General features: G+C 41.5%; 1 long non-coding RNA gene across 1 annotated transcript in view; it reads right to left on the bottom strand.

Moving 5' to 3' along the window:
* LOC129060796 (uncharacterized) overlaps nucleotides 1–21,425 on the bottom strand; it is a 47,856-nt gene that overhangs the window by 9,124 nt on the left and 17,307 nt on the right. Inside the window, exon 2 of the long non-coding RNA XR_008527693.2 lies at nucleotides 3,878–3,972. This is a non-coding gene — a long non-coding RNA (uncharacterized LOC129060796). The remainder of the gene's footprint in view (nucleotides 1–3,877; nucleotides 3,973–21,425) is intronic.

The raw sequence follows: 21,425 nt of genomic DNA, 5'->3' as shown, positions 1-21,425 counted from the left end.
TCTAGGGATTGCAGAAGGTGTCCTGGACATTATCCAAACAGAAAGCAAGGGCCAGCCACATCTTGAACCCCGAAGGAGACTTGGTTCTCCCCCATTGGTTCCCACCTGCTCTTCACTATCAGAGTGGAGCATGCTCCCCATTGGCTCGTCCCCAAATGCTGTTCAATCAATCAGGAGGTGGACTTACCTCATAAATGTGTGTGTGTAAATATATATATATATATATTTACACACACACACACACATTTGTTAGTGTGTGGTGTGTAGGTAAAAGGATTAACTGCTTTATCTTGATGGAAGTGCCATGTGAATCAAAGCATTTTAATGTCCAAGTCATGCTGTCCAGTATAGTATTATTTCTGCTTGATTTATTTTAAAAGCCCACACAACTAGTATCTTAAGCTAAGCATTTCATTTGTTCATTTATTCAGCTTCTGAGGAAGATGTGTGTGTGTGGGGGGGTGTGTGTGTGTGTGTGTGTGTGTGATATCCCACAAAGTCTCTATGCTAATGCAGTTTACCTCCTAATTGAGAGAGACAGACAATAAGTAAATACATGTCAAAAGTGATAAGTGCTAAAGAGAACAGAAAAGCAGAATAAGAGGAAGATGATGGGGCTGAGGGAGGGAGGGCCAGATTGAATGGATGGTGGTCAGGGAAGACCTGGTGGATAAGCAATCCTGAGCAGAGACTTGGTGATAAAGTGATTCATGCAAATATCTGTGGAGGTGACAGCCCTCACACAGAAACGAGAAGTGCAGTTGTGTGATATGGGAGCATGTCATATTACCTACAGGTTCTTTTTGTTTTTTTTTGTTTTTTTTTTTTTTTTGAGACATAGTCTTGCTCTGTCACCCAGGCTGGAGTGCAATGGCGCAATCTTGGCTCATTGCAGTCTCCACCTCCTGGGTTCAAATGATTCTCCTGCCTCAGCCTCCCAAGTAGCTGGGATTACAGGTGCATGCCATCACATCTGGCTTATTTTGTGTTTTTAATAGAGACAGGGTTTCACCATGTTGGCTAGGCTGGTCTGGAACTCCTGACCTCAAGTGATCCGCCCATCTCAATCTCCCAAAATGTTGGGATTACAGGCGTGAGCCACCACACCCAGCTTGCTGTATGTTCTTATTTTTAGAATTTTTGATGGTCTGGCATCTGGGGCCTTGCTGGATCCTGGAGAGACCACCCCTCCCAGGGTGAGCTAGCTCCTAGAGAGAGCAATGCCTTTCATTTGCAAATCAACCAACCCAAAGCCAATAATACCTCCAGCCACCTCTTTTATTGAGCTCCTACACTGAGGGCCAATATTCCCTTGTCCTAATCACCCCAGGGCCATGTATCAGAAAACCAGAGACAGCCTCTGTACTCCAGAGCCTGCTGAAATCATTCAGACTGGTCCATCCTAAGCCTAGTTATTCTGCCTTGCCTTTCCTCATGGAAATCACAGTAAAAGCTTTTCCCCATACCTCCCCTGACCCTTTTGCCTCCTGACTGACACTGGTGCTTCCTGTGTGGCCCAGCATGGCTTACAATTGTCTCCTGCTTCTAGGAACCATGAGTAAAAACTTTTTCCTTCATAACTATCATTTCTGTATCTATAAGTCATGCCATACCTGATTAAAACAAATACTGGGTACACATTTTTAAATGCATGCTTGGTGCATTCAAGGAGCAGCTAGAATGCCAGTGTGGCTTGAACAGAGTGAGGGGATGAGACAAGAGAGGGAAACAAAGGGCCAGCCCATGTAGACGCCTACAAGGATTGGCTCTTAATCTGACTAAAGCAAAGAACCACTGAGAAGTTCAGAAGAGAAAAATGACGTGACTTCATCTATCTTTCAACAAGAACAATCTGGCCACTATGTTGATAATAGAATGAAGAGTGGCAATGGAAAAGCACAGAAGCAACTTGGGGACTTATTACACTAATCTATTCAAGAGATGCTGGTGGACAGGACCAGGGTGATAACTGGGGGAGGCTACAAGCAATGGTTGAGTTCTGGATATAAAGTCTTTTGAAAGTGAAGTCAATATGATTTGCTGATGAGTTGATGTGTTGTGAGAGGGAGCAATCATAGACTACTGTAAGGTTTTTTGGCATGTGAAACTATAAAAATGTAGTCACCACTTACTGACACAGCAAAACTGCAGGAAGAATGTACCCGGGATGGGGAGATGGATTGCAAATCAGGAATTCAGTGTGGAACATGTTATGAGATGCCTATTACACATCATTGATTTTAGGATTACAGCAAGCAGGAATAGGTAGAAGTAGATCTTGAAGGATAATGAAGCAAGCATCCATGTTGGAGAAGCTTGCATTGCAAAGAACTGAGGGGGGCCTTCAGGCAGGAGCCAGCCAGGAACTGAGGCCCTGATTCCAACAGCTGAAAAGAACTGAATCCTGCCAGCAATCATGTGAGCTTGGGTGCACATCCTTCCTCAGTCAGGCCTTCTGATGAAACCTTAGTCTCTGCTGACACTTTATTGCAACCTGTGAAAAATCCTAAGTTAGAGGACTCAGTAATGTTATGCCCAGATTTCTGACCCACAGAAACTATAAGATAATAAATGTATATTGTCTTAAGCTGTAAATTTGGGGGTCAATTTGTTATGCAGCAATGGATAACTAATACATGGTAATTAGAATGAATGTAGATAGAAAACAAAATTGGGGCTTGGCCCTGGGTCACACCATTGTTTAGAAGTCAGTAAGATATAGAGGAGCATGTAAAGAAAACCGAGAGCAGTCAGTGGAGAAGGGGAAATAAAAGACTGTACAATAAAGGATTGAAGAAGGAGGAGGAAATTATCAATTGGTCAAGTGCCCTTGATAGGCCAAATATAGATGAGGACTGAGAATTTGTCATTGAAGTCAACAATGTTGAGGTCATTAATACAATAACATTAAGAACAGCAAGGTAAAAAAAAAAATCTACACTTTAATTTCTTTTATAAAGATAGCCCAAATTTCATAAATGAGTTTTCCTTTAAGGAAGATAGAATTCTACGTATTTCTACTTGCTGCAGCAATTTTAACACTGGAGAAAGATTTAGATTTTCAACTTTAAGTATATCCTTTATAGATGAACACAATGTGCTACGTGAATTATCCAAGGTGACATAGCTAATAGAAGAGTTAGGAACTGAAATGAGACTAAAGTTTCTTGACCTACTGCTCTTTCTGCTATGTCACACTACCCCTTTGATTTCCTACTTCAAGGTGAACAATTAAAAATCCTAAAAAGCTGTATAGCAGTGTTAAATACAGTTATGCACCACATAATGATGTTTCAGTCAGTGATGGGCCACAAATACAATGGTGGTCCCATAAGACTATCATATCATATTTTTACTGCACCTTTTCTAATTTTAGATATGTTTAGATTGCAAATAGCATTGTGTTATATTTGCCTGCAGTATTCAGGACAGTAACAGGTTTGTAGCCTAGGAGCAATAGACTATATCATATAACCTAGGTGTGTAGTAGTCTAGACCACCTAGATTTGTGTATGTACTCTCTATGAGGTGCATGCTGATTAAATCACCTAAAAATGCATGTTTCAGAACTTGTTTCTGTCATTAACAACACATGACTGTATAGCTCACCTTTTGTATCTGAAGCTGATTTATGTATGCTTTCCCTTATCTAAAAATATTTAAAAATCTTATTAAGAGCAAGGTTATGGGATAATTTTTAAACTACTGAAAGGATCAACATGTAAAATACAGAAGATAGTCATAGGAGAGGTCCCAGAATTTAATTTCAAAGCTCAATAAAGCAAATAAGATGCTGTTAGTTAGAACATCTGCCAATCACTGTACTACTTTAAAGAATGATCTACAAAGCTCATCGTTAACATGTAAAATCACTTACTTCATAAGATTTTCCAGCTTTCTTTGCCTTCAAATGTAAGCTCATGGATCTTGTTGGTCTTGCGCGCTTCTGTATCTCAGGGCGTGTAATAGTTCCTGGGAATCAGTAGGAAGTACAATAAGTTTGTTGGATGAATGAATGTTTGAACTGAGACTCAAAGAACTTAAGTGGAGGCATGAAAAGCAGAAGGAAAAGTCTAAACACAGGCCTGGAAGCATAAGAGGACCTGCCATACTAGGAGATATGAAGGGGCTTGGGTCCCTGGACAGAGAATGGTCAATAGGGAGTGGTGGGAAAAACAATTTGTGTAGTTGAGTGGAGTGAGTCTGCATAGTCCTTGAATGACAGATGAAAAAGTTTGAGGTCTGGCCTCCATTCTTAAAGCTCAGGGGGACCACTGAAGAGTAATGATAGGGAGAGTAATACACATAACAAGGCCCGGAGTTTAGAAAGGACTTGGACTTGAGGGTGGATGAAAAGCTGAGACTGAGATAGGAAGCAGGAAGATTCATTGGCTTGTTTTGGATTCATTTAAAAAAAAAAAAGATGCCACCATATACCTGAGCTAGAACAGCAATCAAGATATTGACCGCTCAATGGGATCTCAAGGGACTGACAGTCAAGTGGGGACACAGATACATCACAGACCATGGCTGCACAGCATAGTAAGTGTAATAAATGAAGTGAACACAGAATGTGGGTGGTGCAAAAAAAGAGGTTCTGCGGGCCGGGCGCGGTGGCTGAAGCCTGTAATTCCAGCACTTTGGGAGGCCGAGGCGGGTGGATCACGAGCTCAGGAGATCGAGACCATTCTGGTTAACACGGTGAAACCCCGTCTCTACTAAAAATACAAAAAATTAGTCGGGCCTGGTGTTGGGCGCCTGTAGTCCCAGCTACTCGGGAGGCTGAGGCAGGAGAATGGCGTGAACCTGGGAGACGGAACTTGCAGTGAGTCGAGATCCCGCCACTGCACTCCAGCCTGGGTGACAGAGCGAGACTCCATCTCAAAAAAAAAAAGAGGTTCTGAGCTGAGATTTCACTGCAAGTGACATCTACTCTTGATGCCAGAGGCATATGAGAAGCATCAGTAATCAGGAGGGTAGCCCAGGAAGAGGGAGACATATAATCCAGGGACAGCAAGGGCTGATGGAAGAAGAGGGCGTTCAGTGAGAACAGAAAGCAAGAAGGCAGTCAAGGCATTCAAACCACAACCTCAAAAATCCAAGTGAACGTGAGTGCAAGTGGGGAGGGGATGGAATAGCTCCAGAAACCCATTCGTTTCCTCAGGCCACTTCACAGTCTGTATCTTGCATTCCCATCCCCCTCCTGTGCCCACCACCAGAGAGCCATTATTCTACCTTCTTCACTGTAGATTAATTTTGCCTGTCTTAAATCTCATATAAGCAGAATCATAGAGTATGCACCATTTTTTTTTAATCTGGGTGGTAGTTACACAGGTGTGTCTATACAGAAATCAAGCCATATGTTTAATATTTGTGCACTTTATACCATAGGTATAGTACACCCCAATTTTCAAAGTGGGAGAGGAAAGGGAAAATCAAAGATGATTCCTACCTTGTGTCCCTCAAAGTTTCCACCAGGCACTGGTTTGACAGGATGAGGTTACATTTTTTAAAGGGTCCCATGTTCAAATAAGCTTGGGAGATGCTAGGTTAAATTGAGTTAAAGCCACTTCATTCTGCAAGTCTTCTCTGAGCTTTCGCTACATTGGGAAGCATTGGGAATCTCCAAAGGGGTGATAAATATCCAGTTTCTCAGACTTTTCCTTTCGCAGTCTCTCTTGGGACTCAAATACTAAGGAACTCATGGTGGAAAAATTTTCTAGCCTGAACACTGTGGGAAATGGATTATGTTCATCCAGGGAAATAATTTTCTTGGGCAAATTGAATTTGAGGTGCCAGTGGGTAAATACATCAGGCACCAAGTCTCCAGCAGCCTGAAATGCAGGAAAGCCCTTCCAAACGCGATCAGGCCTGAGGATATATTTGAACTCTCTGACATATGGTTGGTGTCTGAAAATCTGTAGATAGACATGGATTACATCCCCCAAAAAGAGGCATTGCATGAGATGTTCACAGGGCCCCAGAGGTAGCTGGGTGCAGGGAAAGGAACCAGGAAAATGACAAATAAACAGAAGTTATGGGATAACAGTGCTCCTTCTTGGGGCAACAATACAGGCTGGATGCCTTCAACAATATTTCTTTCCCGTCTTAAGATTTTGCTCAATGCTCATATCAACAGCCAGCACTCAGAGCTCCTTAAATGTCTTTAGAAGTTCCATCATAGGTCAGATGACAGGATTCTTAAGTTGCTAAGAAGAGAAGCTTAGTCCAAAACACAACACTTTCTGGAAGAGTTTACAAATTTCGAACACATGGTTCTGAAATAAAAACATTTCTGCCAGTCTAAAAATTGGTTAAAAACAAAAAGAAGAGGGGTAATATGAGTGTGATTTGCTTGTATTTTGTACTCTAAAGAGGCAAAGGAATTTTCAAATGTGTAAGCATTTTCAAATGTTGATGACATTAAACATTTCATATAGCTAATACTAATTTAGTACTACTTGATATAGTTATACCAATAGTTTGCTTTCATTTGCATTTCAAAGCAGATATATAAAGATTTGCCCATAAAATATAGCAAAGATGGGTTGAATCTGAAGTTAAATGTTAAGCAAAAGGGAAAAAAAAACTAGTCAAAAAGAGGCAGCAGCGACATGAAAAAAATGTTGCTAATAACTTATGAAAAATTTATAAAAATACAATTTTGTAATACCAAAGAGACAACCAATAAAGATCTTGTTTCTTCCATCTGACTAATCCGGGAACAGCAGAGAATGTCGTTCATTTTAACCATCTTAAAAAAATGATCTTATAATATTGCCATCTGTTGGCATATGACAGATACAGCATTCCAACGATGCAAATAATGAAGCAAAAATACAGAAAATTAAAGGGACAGATGTGAAAAGCTCATGCACTCATTTGGCTTAGCATTTCACATCTGTTCTCTCCAAAGCCTTCCCAGTAACACAAATCTAATTCCTAGATCCAGTATCTTGAAATGTTATGCGATGCAGCAGGCAACATATCTATGACTTGCTGAAGATCCATCCATTCCAGCACATCATGTGTTTTCTCATCAATATTGGAAATCTTCTAACCAAAACTCAGTTTCTGTCACAAGGGAGAATCCACATAGGTATACATAGGTGTATACAATATTGCAATTTATTTATTCATGTTTCTAAAAAATTGCCTCGTAGGCATTTGAAATCAACTGTGACAAGAAACACATAAATATGGTCCTCCATATATTCTACTTACCTTTCTATTACTATCCACCTTCTTGACTGGCAAAGAGATGTAAAATAGTGCAGATATTAACCAATTCCTGCCAGTGTATAAACTTATTGATTTAAACCTCAAAACTTTTTTTTTTATAATTTTAAAAGTTTGGACTCAGAAGGCTGAGGAGGGAAGATCACATGAGCCCAGGAAATCGAAGCGACAGTGAGCCATGATTGCACCCCTCCAGCCTGGGGGACCGGGCAAGGCCCAGTCTCTAAAAAAATAAAATAATATTTTGGACCATGTGAATATATTGCCTATTCAAAAAATATAGTTAAAAATGTAATGAAATACATATTTAATTATTTCACACTTAACACACACTTGCTGCAACCAAACCCTTTCTGTCCACTTTTCTGTTGTCAAGGCAGCATTACGAAGACCAACACTGTGAAGATCGATGCTTCCCTGAGGCCCTCAGACAACTGGAGTCTTAATTGTACTCTTGATAGCATGAGGATTCCTAGCAAAATATTTAAAGCTCGTGTCGCTGGCCAGGCGCGGTGGCTCACTCCTGTAATCCCAGCACTTTGGGAAGCTGGGGCCAGAGGATCACCTGAGGTCAGGAGTTTGAGACCAGAATGGCCAACATGGCAAAATCCCGTCTCTACTAAAAATACAAAAATCAGCCAGGTGTGGTGGCGAGTACCTGTGATTCAAGCTACTCGGTAGGCTGAGGCAGGAGAATAACTTGAACCCGGGAAGTGGAGGTTGCAGTGAGCCGAGATTGTGCTACTGCCCTCCAGCCTGGGCGAGAGAGTGAGACTCCATCTAAAAATAAAAATAAAAATAAAGATGAAAAAATAAAGTTGGTGTCTCTATTAAACTAATAGCCTTTTAAAAAGTAATAAAAGCATAATTTCAATCAATGGATAACAACCTTATAACCTAATAGGACCAAGAAATTCTTTCTCCTTTAAAAAGGCCTATTACTTAAATTTGAGAACATTGGTAAACTGCCTGCCTCAGCATCTGTTTTTATGAATGTGTTGGCACCCAGTGGCACTGTATCTAAGGCTAATGTGAAATTAACAAAAGTGAATTTCATATGGAAATCCTGCTTTTCAGCCAAACGAAGGCCCAATGACATCAGAGGCTGCAAGACAAAAGGCCTTGCAGTAGTTCCCACGGAGAAAAGTGGCAGGAAAATTGGAGTATGGCAGGGCCCAGAGTACAAGAGTCATGCTGATCTCAAAAGTTCTTTTGCCTTTAGTAGTCGGCAGCATATTTGGGCTGCAACAAACAGGAAATCAACATCTCTCTCACATACTATCAGACATATACTTACATTTTCAGCTTATGCAAATATCAATATTTAACAGAATAGTTTACATCCATAATAAGGGCCCAAGAATTTTTTTTCCATAAAAGGATTAGTACATTACTTTAGCTTAAGAAAAACTAGTACCAATGTTAAGGCCACAACATTGAGACCTACTGGCTTGGGTTTCCCCAGGCTCTGGCTCTTACCAGCTGTTTGACATGAGGTAAATTATTCAATTACTGAACTAGAAGCTCAGGCAATCAGGGCGGCACTTCTGACTGATCCTCTAAAGCTGTGTCTTCACGGCAATATGGAATAAGAAAAAACAACCTGGTGCTTGTCAGGAAGATAAAATAGATAATGTTTATAAAAGACGTACCACAGGCCGGACGTGGTAGCTCGCGCCTGTAATCCCAACACTTTGGGAGGCTGAGGCAGGTGAATAGCTTGAACTCAGAAGTTTGAGACCAGCCTGAGCAACATGATGAGACCCCCATCTCTACTAAAAGTACAAAAATAATAAGCCTGGCATGGTGGCACATCCCTGTGGTCCCAGCTACTCAGGAGGCTGAGGTAGGAGGATCCCTTGAACCCAGGGAGTGGGTGGACGAGGGCAGTGGTGGAGGTTGCAGTGAGCTAAGATCACACCACTGCACACCAGATTGGGCAACAGAGCAAGACCCTGTTTCAAAAAAAAAAAAGAAAAAAAAAGACATAGCACAGAGCCTGGCCCAAAACATAAACTCAATATTGTTCATTATTTTTAATATCTATCCCTCACAATAACACTTCAAGGTAGAAGTTATTGGGTCCATTTTATAGGTGAGGAAACTGAGACTCAGGAATTTCCAGTAACAATTGCACAGACAGAAACTGAGAAAGCTGTAACATAAGGCTAGATCTGGCTGGCTCTGAAGCCTGTAATCTTTCCACCATACCACGCTGCTCCTCTAAAAGCAGACCAAGAACTCCCATTTCTGTAGCTGAAGATACACCTCCATGGCCATTGGTCAGAACCTCCAACTACAGCTTCCTCTCCTCTGTTTCCAGAAGCTGGGGTAATCGAGGCAGCACTTCTGACTATAGTGATTAAAGTATCAGTGGGCCAGGTGTGGTGGCCATGCCTGTAATCCCAGCACCTTGGGTGGCTGAGGCGGGCAGATTGCTTGAGGCCAGGAGTTCAAGATCAGCCTGAGCAACATGGCAAAACTGTATCCCTACAAAAAAATACAAAGACTTAACTGGGTGTGGTGGTACGCGTGTGTGATCCCAGCTACTCGGGAGGCTGAAGTGGGAGGATCACTTGAGCCCTGGAGGTTAACGCTGCAGTGAGCCGAGATCATGCCACTGCACTCCAGCCTGGGTGACAGAGCTCAACTCTCTCTCTCTCTCTCTCTCTCTCTCTCTACATATATATATATATATGTATATATATATTAGAGATGATCTTCACAGGAGCAGCTTCTCTGGACAAAGCAGAGGCAACTACTTGCTAATGAGAAAAAACTCTTCTATTCCACCTCCTACTCACCCTCCTTGGGCTACAGGAAGCAATGAGCAGAAAGGCGTCAATGCCGAATCCAATTGAAGGGAATTTCAATTGGATGGCCTGTGAAAGGGGTTGAGATAAGCAAGTATGAACAGTCAGCATTATATTTCCTTTTTCCTGCCAGAGAATTTCCTGGTTATGCGTTACAATTTGAGGATCTGTTGAAAAGAAAAGTAGAAATAAATACTTGTGGGTTTTTTTCTGTTTTTTTTTTTTTTCGTGGAAAAACCTCTTCTATATTTTGATATGCCCTCAAGAAACTAAGGAAGCAAATGGATGAAGAGTTGAGTCTATAATGAATGTGGTGGCTCACACTGCAGACTTTACACTGTCTTCACCCCACAACAGGGAAATAAAATTCTCTAGACTATCAAATGTGACAAGTCTGCAGTGACAGTCAATCCTTTTTATTTCTTGTCATTAAATGTGCTCTGCATCAGTATAATATGTAATAATTGTCCACGAAATGGATGCCTTTAGACTGACTTACTTTCAGTGAAGGGGAAATAATAGAGATTTGCAATGAGGAGATATTAGTAGTGGTGAGGAGGAGGATGAGACAGTATTATTAAATGTTATTTGAAACATTATTATTATTTAAGTACTATTTGAAATCTCTTCTTTTGAAGAGCTAAAGGCAGACTATAAAAAGGTCTTGACCATAATCCGTGAGCAAGAATTCTACAGCCATTTCTTAAATAAACACTTGCAACATTGTCATTTATCCTCATCCAATTTCTGTAGGATTCCTATTAATGGCATGAGTCACAATATGGATTAAGAGGCTTACACCATAAACACTCATCTTTGTCTTTGTTCCCATTGCCACGTCAAGACACAGAGGCAGGCCACCATGATAAGGCCCATATAAGGAACCCTTACCCTGATGGTATCCTACTTTCATGCACAGTGCCAGGCTCAGCTTCCTAGAAATGCATTCAACCAGTATTTATGTGAGCCTATGTCATGCCAGGTACTACTAAAGGCATGTGAAGGATACAAGCCACAAGGAGCTTGCAGTCAGCTGAACTGGCCTCTGCAATCAAGTGTAGTGTGTGTGACAATAGGATTAAGTATGGAGTTCTTTGCTAGCATATAGGACGGGCTCCTAATGCAGTCACAGAGGGTCAAGAGAAGACTTCCCAAATGAAGTGCCATCGAAACTGGGACCTGAAGTTTGGATAGATGATATCTAGGTGCAGAAGGGTCCAAAGGAAGAGTATCTAGGGCAAAGAGAACACCACGCACAAAGCACAAAGGCAAGAGAGACAGCTTGGCATATTTGACAAACAGTAAGTGACTCAGGATGCCTGGAGGGTGCAGCAGGAGAGAATGGGGAGAAGTGAGGCCTGTGGGCTAAGAAATGGCAAATTAAAAAGTACAACCTTGAAAGCCTGATTAAGGAATTTTGTTTTGGTCTGAGGCTGATGGCTAGCTATCAAAATGTTTTAAGAAGGGAAGTCACACAAGCAGACCAAAGATTCATAAAACATCATTCTGCAACTGAGAATAGAATAGAAGGAGGTAAAAATGAGGACCTATTGCAACTAGGAGACAAGTGGAAAAGCTGTGTGAAAGGGTGGTCTGAATTAAAGCACAGCGCAGTGACTGGTACACAGGAAATGCCAAATGAATAAGTGGTAAGTACTACTAATAACACTAACAATGATGTGAAGGCAGAAAAGGATGGAGAGGTATGTTAGGAAGAGGAGGGCATGTGCCTCATGATTATTTCACTGAAGGTGATGAGAAAGCAGCAGCAGTCAAGGATGTCATGGGCTTTCTGACTCAAGAAACTAAATGCATGGCTGTGTTGGTCACTGCCATGGAGATGTGGAAGAGGAACAGGTGGGAGGGTCACAGATGAGGAGATTGAATCTATTTGGGGACATGTTCTGCTCACTATGGCAATGAATATCTCCCAGCTTATCTTTTCCAGTCCTCTCTTTTTTAAAAAATTCGCCATTTTAACCATTTAGACTGTAAAGTTCAATGGATTTTAGTACGTTCAAGATGCTATGCAAATGTCACCACTATCTAATTCCAGAACATTTTCATCAGCCCAAAAAGAAACCCTATACCTATTAAGGATTCACTCCCATCCTCCCCTCCTCCTATCCCACTGAAAACCACTAGTCTGCTTTCTGTCTATGGGTTTGCCGATTCTAGATAGTTCATTTGAATGTAACCACATACAATATGTGATATAACCCAAACAATGGAATATTATTCAGCTATGGGAAGGAATAAAATACACACTACAGAATGTATGAAATTCAAAAACATAATGCTAAGTGAAAGAAGCCGAACACAAAAGAACTACTTTTGGAACTACTGAGAGTGATTCCATTTATGTGAAACATCCAAAATAGGCAAATCCGTAAAAACAGCTGGGCACAGTAGCTCATGCCTGTAATCCCAGCACTTTGGGAGGCCAAGGTGGGCAGATCATGAGGTCGGGAGATCGAGACCATCCTAGCTAACATTGTGAAACCCCTTCTCAACGAAAATATACAAAAAATTAGCCGGACATGGTGGCAGGCACCTGTAGTCCCAGCTACTCGGGAGGCTGAGGCAGGAGAATGGCGTGAACCCAGAAGGTGGAGCTTGCAGTGAGCCAAGATCACGCCACTGCACTCCAGCCTGGGTGACAGAGCGAAACTCCGTCTCAAAAAAAAAAACAAAAAACAAAAAAAACAGAAAGCAGTTCTGTGGTTGCCAGGAGCTGTGGAGGGGGGAAACAGGAAGTGATTGCTTAATGGATACAGCGTTTCTCTTTGAAGTGATAAAACAATTTCAGAATTGTATAGTGGTTACACAGCATTGCAGAGGTCCTTAATGCCACCAAACTGTACACTTTAAAATGGCAAATTTGGCCGGGTGCAATGACTCACACCTGTAATCCCAGCACTTTGGGAGGTTGACGCAGGCAGATCACCTGAGGTTAGGGATTCAAGACCAGCCTGGCAAACATGGCGAAACCCTGTCTCTACTAAAAATACAAAAATTATCTGGGCGTGGTGGTGGAGTCCTGTAATTCCAGCTACTAGGGAGGCTGAGGCAGGAAGAATTGCTTGAACCTGGGAGGTGGAGGTTGCAGTGAGCCGAGATTGTGCCACTGCACCCTCAGTGACAGAACGAGACTCTGTCTCAAAAAAAAAAAAAAAAAAAAAAAGGTAAATTTATCTTATATGTATTTTGTAAAAGAAAAACAAAAAGACTGAAGTGCTGATACAATCCCTCTCTGAAGAGTAGTGTTTCCACCTTTGAAGGGAGTAGGAGCTCTCTAATGATCATCACAGGTTCTGGAGTCCAACTGCCTAGATTTGAATTATTGTTTCTCCTCTTAATAGATGTGTGAATTTGCACATCTATTACTCAATTTTTCTAACTCAGTCTTTTTCTATAAAATGGAAATAATAATAGTACCTGCATAGGAAGTTATCGTAAAGGTTATATGAAATCATAAGCATACATGTTGAGCATGGTGCCTGCCCCAAAAATAAATGTATTCAACAATGTGGTTACCTTTAAAATTATCGTTGTTGTTATTGTTATTATTATGTGGCCACAGTGATTGGTCTTCAGGGTGAGCACATGTGGTATGGGCCAGGAGGGACTTTCCCAGGTATTTCTGAAATGGAGCTAAAGAGAAGCACTCTTTTCCTCTCGTATTATGGAGCTCTGCAATAGGAGCTATGATCTACCAGCCGTCATCCCGGAGCCAGTACACCAAAAGAAGACAGGACATGTGATTGTGGCCAGGTTCAATGCACTAGAGTTCCCCATGCCAGGTGCCCATGATTTGGTCACATTATCCAATAACTTACCCATTTTGGCCTTAGTGAATTCAGATTTCAGTTTTGTTTCAATATTAATTTGAACCAAATAGTGCTCAATAGTATAACTGTTGCCTGGTAGGACCAATGGTGCATTGAAGTAGAGATGTTCAGCAGACAGCTGGCTGCCTACATGGATTCAAAAGTAGAATCTGGGGTAGAAACATGGGGATAGGAGCCCTTAGCCTATAAAAAGTAACAAACCTGCGAGAGTAAATAAGATACATAGAGAGACAGCATAGAATGAGAAGATAAGACCAAACTTCAGGGAACAGAAATATCTAATGCAAAGACAGAGACAGGCAAGCTAAAGACGAGATGGGAAAGCTAAGCAGAAAGGAAGGAGAAAAGCCAAGTGAGCATAAAATATTAATAACAGAAGCCAAAAGAAGAAAATGTTTTTAGAGGCAACTGGTCAACAGTCAGTTACTGAAGAGAGGCCAAGTATAAAAAGAGGACCCAAACTGTCCTTTGGATTTGCCAAAAAGAAACCACCAGTCTGTAGCACATTCACTTATGAAGACCAGGAAACCACAGGGCCCTTGTCGCCCCTTCTCTTTCCCTTATTTAGGAGCCCTGAACTCCCCCAGACTGTATCCATTCATGCCTCTTGTATGTTGATGCCACTTCTTGGAAGAAGATGAGGGCAATGAGTTAGGGCTCCTTTTCCCCTTCCCTCCCACCAGATTGCTCTCCCTCCTTTCATTTCTTCCTTCAGGCTCTACTCTGCCAGCCCTCCCCTTTTTATGCCCCACCGATACACTGGGACCACCCCTTACCTGGGACGGGATGAATGGATCAAAGGAGTGAGTTTGCTAAAGAACATCCTTTTCCCTCTCATTCTATCCCTTTCCTCTCCTCGATTCCTTGTAGAGCTGCTGCACTTCTGAGAGGGGCAGTTCTACCTCCTCTGTCCCTTGGCAGAAAGACGTTTCCACACCTCTTAGAGGATGGGCATTAAACTTCTTTTGCCCCCTTCTTGTCCCCTTTGAGGGGCATTTAAGATGGAGAAATCAGTTGTGGTTTCATTAAATCATGGTCACCTGTATTTATTGCTGGGAGAAGCCTGAGGGTGGGGGGAGATGATCATGTGTGCTCAGGGTTGGCTGGAAGCCCTGGGTGGGGGGTTGGGAGAGGACTAATGGGGAGTCAGGGGGAATATTCGTGGGTATTTTTTTTACTTCCTCTTGGTTCCCAGCTGTGACATGTTTTGATAAAAGGAGAAACAATAAAGGGATAAACCATAAAAAAAAAAAAAAAAAAGAAAGCACCAGTCTCTTGCATAAAAACCATCTCATGAGGGATGGGCAAGGAACGTGGCTGGGGAAGGAAGTAGGAATGAGCACGGCTTTGAGGTTATCACTCTGATCCCAACACTACTTGTACAGCCTTGGACAAGTGTTTGCCTTCACTGAGTCTAGTTCTCATTATTCATAAATCTGCAAACGAGAATTGAAATTACAATAATTGAAGGCTACACGTAAAGCACACCTTTTACAAAGGTCAGAATAAATATTAATGTGAACTGTCTAGGGTAGCAAACCCAGTCAAGGACCTCTCAGGAATTTCCCTGAAAACTCCTGGAATTCGTTTTGCATAGGTCCAAGTAGGCTTCCTTAAAAAAATAATAATCATGATGAGGACTTTGGGATTTGTGGACTTTGGGATTTGTAGAACTTCAGTGACCCTGCACTGCAAATGCCATAAACCCCTGGATAGGAACAAAGGAAGGAGGGGGTAAGTCCTAAGTCTTCTAGTCATGGATAGTGTGGTGTGCACCACCCAGACACCTTCTGTACGACTGAAGCCCTCACAGCCCAATGCTGAGGACTTAGGTGGCAGACAGAACTTAGCTATAACTCAAAGCAAAATTAGCCTCAGTCAGAGAGTCATGTGGCCAAGATCACAACCCACCCCACCCCGGGGTAGGCTGCAGCCAATGACTGGCCAGTATGGCTCAAAGACCAAAGGGCTGTCCCTACCCAGAGGCCCTCAATCCAGGGAAATTGTGCTGAGCCAGCATCACAGTCCACCTCCACGGCCCTGTCCTGCTACATTCACACCCCTGCAGTTGTGCACCATGACACCAGCCCCAGGGAACCTTCTGCACACAAATCTCTATCCCAGAGTCTGTTCCCTAGGAAACCCCAACTAAGACACCTACATTTAAAAAGTCGATGCTGAAAGAGAAGGAAAGGTAGGCAGACTGGAATTAGGAGTAAGTTAGCTCTGACTCTGTCCCCAAATATTCAGCAGCATCAAAAAGGATAACTTGTAAGTGGTGTTTTTGAAGTGCTCCCTGGAGCACTCTCTGAAGACTTAAAACCTGAAAAACCCAGCGACCCTCTACAGAACCTGATATTAGATTTGTAAAGTGAAGGAGAAAGTCTTGCCCCAGTTTGGCCCTGGTTGGAGCCTCAAATCTGTAGTGTCGAGAGTGGCACTGGTTGTGACAGTAGAGTCATGTTAACAGTCACCAAGAACAGGAGAGCTGCCCAGGGGTCAAACAGGGTTGTGGGGAGAGCAGGTGAGGTCTGAGGCCGAAGGAGCATGCCAACACCTGTGTCCACCCACAGCCCGGATGCTAGAGCAGTTTTCCTGTATGCCAGCACCCAGATCCATCTACGGCAAATGAGGATAACGCCAACACAGAGTAACACTTACGGGACAGGAATGTGAACTGCACAAAGCCAAGGCAGCCTGCTTCTAGTCATAGATTCCTTTAAAAAAAAAATCAGTTCACGATCCTAAATTGTTGAAAAATAATTTACTTTTCACTTCGGTCTCTGAGAAAAAAAAAAAAAACACCAAAACTTTTCAAAGTCCTCTTTCCTGTCCATCATTCTTCCACCCTACAGACTCTCCTCTATTCAGGTTTTCTTAGATTCGACTCATTCCTTGTCTTTCCTGCCCCTTCACCCTTCTCTGTCATTTTTTCCTGCCAGTGGCTCACTAACCTCAGAGGTACCGCCCCACACCCTCTCGTGCTGCTTCAGGGAGGGGGGGTCATGTCCGTGCTGGGGGAGAGACAGTTTACCTGTTGCCCCCGTGCACAGGACACAATGTCCTGGCCTTTTACTGCCCATGACATGAGCTCCTTTCTTGTGGAACAAGTGCAGCTTCTTTGCTTTCATTCCTCTCATACTAAATTTATTACTTTTAGAGACTGTCCTTTATTTCAGGACATCCTCCCTGCTTTTGAGTGTTGGAATGTCATACCTTTGGAAAAATAATGGTAACAGTAAGTGGTAGATATTTTGGTGTTTCTTTTTCATGTATTTTGCTAAATAAAACATTTGCAGCCCTATGGCAGCTCTCAAAACTCTCCTTAAATTTTACAAGTCCAAAAGTCTGAGAATCATTATAGGAGGACAATATACAAAGACAGACTACAAAGCAGAAAGGAGGAAGCATTTAGGACCATTGGTCTGCAACAATATGACTGCTATCACTCTTGGAAGATGAATTTGAGGATAGGCCAGGTGCAGTGGCTCACGCCTGTAATCCCAGCACTTTGGGAGGCCGAGGCCAGTGGATCACTTGAGGCCAGGAGTTCGAGACCAACCTGGAAAACATGGCAAAACCTCGTCTCTACTAAAAATACAAAAAGTAGCTGGGTGTGGTGGTGCACACTTGTAATCCTAGCTACTCTGGAGGCTGAGGCAGGAGAATTGCTTAAACCCAAGAGGCTGAGGTTGCAGTGAGCCAAGATTGTGCCTTTGCATTCCAGTCTAGGCAACAGAGCCAGACTCCATCTCAAAAAAAAACAACAACAACAATAATAATAATAATAATAATAATTTGAGGAGATGCTGGGGAAGAAAAGGAAAGGAACAACAGGGTTTAGTAACACGCCAGTCGCTATGTGAGGGCTCTTTACATGCATGATTATATGTAGGTATTATCAATGGTACTGATGATGAAACTGAGTTTCAGAGAGGTTAAGGAAATTGTTCAAAACCACTGAGCAGGAAGGTGGCATAGCTGGAGATAGTCGGGGCTGCCTCACAGCAGAGGCAGGACATTAGCGGTTGATTTTAGAGACTATAGAATTAATGGTTGGGTCCTAGGTCAGTGTAGAACCCCCAAACAAAGGGTCAGGGGAAAGTCTGCCTCATTCCCTAAGGATAGACAAGTACATTCTCCTGAAATATAAATCATTTGAAGAGTCTCAGAGATGGAGCCAAGCAAATAAAAGATGATTATCTTCAACCTCACTAAATCACCGCTCATCACACATCTACACACATCCACACAGAGGGTCATACAGAAGTTTAATTCCCCATCCACCAGCTGCTTCTACTGTGATCTCAACCACAGAACTTTGCCTCAAGTTATCAATAGTTTTTTTCTTTCTTTCTTTTTGACTGAGCTAGCTCTACTAGTGCATCCTGACAGTATAATTAACACTAGCCTGGGGAGAGGAATTGTTCAGCATTAAAAAAATAAGTATTGTAGACAGATACTTTTAGATCTTCTCGCATGGCTGAGGAAGAATCAGTACACAGAGCGTGAAGTCAAGAGAAGTCAAAGAACAAAAGAAAAAGAATGCTAATGAATTCTCAGATGTGTTGGAAACCTGTTAAGTCCTAGGTTTGACACTAGACATGGAGTTAAGTGATTTTTAATTTTTTTAAATTGTAATTTTAAAATTGAATATAATCCAAGAATGCTGTCTGCCACTTTACAAAACCTCACTAATGGTTACACATGAGGGACATATTAACTCCCACCAAAGGGATTCCACTAGGAGTCAGTCTTCCAAGAGTTTGGGACAAAGGCGATCTTCCATGAAATTATGCATCTATTTTCCTGTACGTATTTCTAATTGTGCCACTTATGTTTGTCAGGAGGGCCACATTGCAAAGTCATGAGGTTTTGGAGGTAGATAGGGAGGTTATCTAGTTTAATATCTCAGTTTAAAAAGCAAGGAAATAGGCATATTACAGTCCAACAACTACGACATCAGTGACAACCATAGGACAAAAACCAGACCCTGCGGATCTTGATCCAAGACCCATTCTGTCTCATCACTGGACAGTTCTGGGGTTCAGGAGTCCCCTTGATACAAGTATCCCCAACTCTCATCTTTCAGATTGTCCTGTGAGTTTAGTGGTACTAAAATGCTGTCTTTCATAAATCAGCAACTTCTTAATTGAACACAACGGCATTGTCCCCAAACAATCATCTAGGAAAGTAAGAGTTAGAGAAATATTTCCTGGACTAATTCTCTGAGATGTTTCTGAATTCACATGTAAATTAGTCTACTAGCTTGCTTTTAATGTAAACTAAGATAATGTATAGGAAAATGCATGGTCGACTATTTAGAATTCTTTCAATGTGATATGTTATTATTATTATTATTATTATCACTTCCACTATTACCATATTTGAATTTGGTGTTGTGTTGCAACATATAGTAAAATAAACACTAATTTAGGCTAGTTGAAAGAGAACAATCTAACTCATACTCTATGTTATTAAAATGTACTCTTGGTATGGTTAAGTCCATGGTCTGACTCAACATTACTGCTAAAAAGTATAACCAAACATGGGTTTTTGTCTGTCCTGCTACAGGATAAGAAACATTTGTATATGAAACAGTACATTTGCATGCTGTGACTAATGTGCTAGATTCTTTAAAAATAAATTTATTATCTTAATTATTATAAATTTGTCTATATATTAAAACCTCTTGAATTCAGGTTTCCAATAATACAGAGCTCAAACTCATTTTCTCTTTGTCAAAATGAAATGTACCTTTTCTTTCAAGATAATGTAAAGGTATATTTCAGTACAGCAGAAGCTGAATTAATGAAATTTAAGTATCTGGTCTCTGGAAAGTAATTCTATTTGAAAGTCTTTCAAAATCCTACATTGCTGCCATCTGGTGGTCAAAGGTGGTTCTCTACTATTATTTTTAAAATTATGATTTTTCTTGATAAATAACAATGTAAACTCTACCAATAGGTGGATACTGTTGCAAATTTAAATGTATTGCCATAAAGAAAATGCAAGTACATAACTAAAATAATTACCTGCAAAAGTGTATGTTTATATTAGTATTTATACCTAAAGAAATTCTTTACTTGGATATGTTCTATAGTGGGTTATTAACTACCACATAGAACAAGGTCCGTGCCTGGTGAATACAACCCCAAAACAAGGAGGAATCATCTTTGCTAATTACACTTTATGTATTTTGTTCGTATACCATAGAGTTTAACAGTTTGTGGGTTTTAGAGTTTCATGGCCATGGGTCCAAGGCACATAAGGTCCTACTACTTATTAGCTAAGTGACTTTTGACAGATTGCCTAACTCTCTGTACTTCCTCTTCTCATCTGGAAAATGAGAATAATTACACTGAACTCTCAGATTTGTTGTGAGGTTTAACTGTGCATGTATATAAAGTGTCTGACACTTAGTAAGCATAGAATTAATGATAGCAATTACTGTCCTAAACAGCATTTCTGACCTAAACAGCAACATAAATTAGATGCAAGGAGAATGTACAGTTGGTATATTTTCCCTAACCCTGAATTTTCAGTCAACTTGTACCTAAAGTGCAAATCAATCATCTTCTTTCTACCTTTCCCATGTAAACATTTAGGAAGAGATTGTAACTACTCCAACCATGAATATTGTCTCTTGAAAGACAAAATATTTGTTTTAGTCCATTTCGGGTTGTAACAGAATGCCACAGACTGAGTAATTTATAAAGAAAAGAAAGTTATTGGCTGGGCGCAGCGGCTCACGCCTGTAATCTCAGCACTTTGGGAGGCTGAGGCGGGCGAATCACCTGTTGTCAGGGGTTCAAGACCAGCCTGACCAACATGGAAAAACCCTATCTCTACTAAAAATACAAAATTAGCCATGCGTGGTGGCACATGCCTGTAATCCCAGCTACTCAAGAGGCTGAGGCAGGAGAATCACTTGAACCCAGGAGGCCGAAGTTGCAGTGAGCTGAGATCATCCAGCCTGGGCAACAAGAGCAAAACTGTCAAAAAAACAAAAGAAAAAGAAAGAAAGAAAAGAAGGTAATATTTTACAGTTCTGGAGGCTGGAAAGTCCAAGGTAGAGGGGCTGCCTCTGGTGAGGACCTTTTTGTTGTGGCAGAAGGTTGGGGGGCATTAGAACACAAGAGAGCAAGAACAAGACAGGGCTGAAATCACTTTTATAATAAAGCCACCCTCATAACGGCATTAATCTGTTCATGAGCCCTCATGACCTCATCGCTTCTTACTAAGCCCCACCTATCAACACTGTCACATTTGGGATTAAAGAACTTTAGGGGACACATTTGATCCATAGTAATATTTCTTGCTCTTTTCAAAATAGCCAAGAATATAAGAAATTTATACTCAAACATAGGAAGGATGGGAAATCTTCACTGAATTCAGTCTATCAGCCGTCCCCAACCTGCTCTGGCACCAGAGACCAGTTTCATGGAAGGCAATTTTTCCACAGGGGATTGGGGGAGGTTTCGGGATGAAACTGTTTCTCCTCAGATAATCAAGCATTAGT

The sequence above is a fragment of the Pongo abelii genome, chromosome 7 (assembly GCF_028885655.2).
Source record: "Pongo abelii isolate AG06213 chromosome 7, NHGRI_mPonAbe1-v2.0_pri, whole genome shotgun sequence".
NCBI classification, from domain to species: Eukaryota; Metazoa; Chordata; class Mammalia; order Primates; family Hominidae; genus Pongo; species Pongo abelii.
Note: the sequence above shows the minus strand (reverse complement) of the source record. Positions and strands in the feature narration are given on the sequence as shown.